This window comes from Alligator sinensis, unplaced genomic scaffold (assembly GCF_000455745.1).
Source record: "Alligator sinensis unplaced genomic scaffold, ASM45574v1 scaffold1291_1, whole genome shotgun sequence".
Classification (NCBI taxonomy): Eukaryota; Metazoa; Chordata; order Crocodylia; family Alligatoridae; genus Alligator; species Alligator sinensis.
Genome location: NW_005842219.1, coordinates 1,608,732 through 1,610,793, shown reverse-complemented (window position 1 = coordinate 1,610,793; position 2,062 = coordinate 1,608,732).

The following is a 2,062-nucleotide window of genomic DNA, read 5'->3' as shown; positions in this document are numbered from 1 at the left end:
GGGCGGAGGCAGGCTGCCGCTGCTGGGCTCTGCACTCCTCTGCCATTGCCCTGGGAGCAGTGCGACGCCACATGCCAGCTGCTACCAGGCAGGCAGGAGGCACAATGCAGTCAGTGCACAGCAGGCACATGGCACCATGTCACTCCCAGGGCAGCAGCAGTAGGGCACGGAGCCCACCTCTGCCCCATGCACAAATCTGGTGGGGCATGTACCCACCATGCCTCCACCAGAATGCACGCAGCAGCAGGAGCTCTTCCACATGCCTGGATGAGTTGCTTGGGCTCCGAGCATCCCATTACTTGCCCCGGGGCCCCGTTTATCCTTGCCTCTGGCCCCCTCCCTCCCTTACTGTTGGGGCATTCATCTGCCTGCTGTGGTGGGCAGTGCTCCACATGCACACTGCCCTGCTGCCGTGGCTGCCTGTCTTTCTCTGTGCCCCGTTGCAGCAGCCTGGAGCCTGCTCCCTGCAGCCCTACCTGCTGCCCCGCGTTTGCAGGGGGAAAAGCCCTGTTAGCTCTGGCCTTCCATTGCCTATGCTGTCATGTTGTCTTCCTGACACTGCAAGCACTGTAGCTCTGTGTGAAAGATTTTATTGAGCACGTTTGAGTGCTAAGCCTGAGCCCTACTGATTATGTTTCAAAATATAACCATTGAAATATTTTCAGTGAATATACCTTTCTATAATCATTTGAGAAAATGGCATGTATTGGAGTAGAAGCTTTAGGGTTGTTGGGTGTAGCCCAACATAGGCAGACAAGGTTCTTTGGGTAAATGTGGTATTTTTTTATTAGATCAAGTAAATAGTTGGAAAAATTGCTCTTTGCAAGCTTTTGGGCACAAACACCCTTCTTTAGGCACAGGGAAAGTCTGTTGGTGTTGTGTTCTCAAGTGTGGAATAGAAGCCAGTATGTAAAATGTAGGGCTGTGAAAACACAAATGCATGGCAGTGAGGATCAGAGGGAATGAGGGACAACAGGTGTGAGGCAGATAGGTATGGGGGGAATGTTGAACTGGTGAGGGTATGTAGCCTACCCCCCTTCCTGCACGCGCCCCCTAGACGAGCCATTCACGGTTCTGTCCTGTGCCCTGCTCCGCCCCCACTGGGCAGACCCTTCCCCAGCTTCGCTCCCCCCACCCTCACTGGGGGGGCCTCTATCTGTCCCGTCCCCCTGCCCCTTCCCCCCAACAGACTTACCAGCCGGGCACTGCTATCAGTATCGGCCAATATGGCTCGTTAATAATTAGCCATTGGTATTGGCACCCCTACATAACACCAGCAGACTCTACAGGTGCCTGAAGAATGGTGTTTGTACCCAGAAGCTTGCAAAGAGCAGTTTTTCCAGCTATTTAGTTGGGCTGATAAAAAGATACCACATTTACCCGAAGAACCTGTCTGCCTTAGAATATAAGCATCGTTGTTAAGAGGTTTTTTAAACGTAGAGCTACTTTGGGGTACCACTCCCTGAAGCTTTGAGTTGATTCTAGCCCTGCTTCTAAGACTAAGGGATAAGCTGGTGCATCTCTCCTCCGCATTTCAGCTGCCATCCACATGCCAAAAACATAAACTGGCCTCTGTGTAGCTGCCAACCCCTCCCCAATGTCAAGTCTTTGAGTCCACCTGTGCAATGCAGTTATACGTCACCAGTGCAATAATCTGTTTAACAATGAAAACTCAAAATGGCAGAGAATTGACAGTGCTTTGAAAACAAAGCATGAAAGCTTAATTTTAAGTCCAGCGTGCCACAGTCTGGGGACCTTGAATATATCTTGTATATCAAAATAAAAACAGGAGAACTAATGCAATTTTGGTAGAAGAGCTAAAGTAGTTATGTGCTGTTTAGAATTAGATTATCATGTGCCTTGCATTTGTCCATGAGATGGGTTTTGGCAGTGCTATATGAAAATATGTAGGCATCAGTCTTCAACAATATCAGAATCACTGGGCTCTTGGTTTAGTTGCATCTAGTTGAGAGAAAATTACACTGACAAAATAATTGCACCAATATTTATACCTTTCAGATATTCTGTTTTATAGATATATATCTAGATATAGATATATATA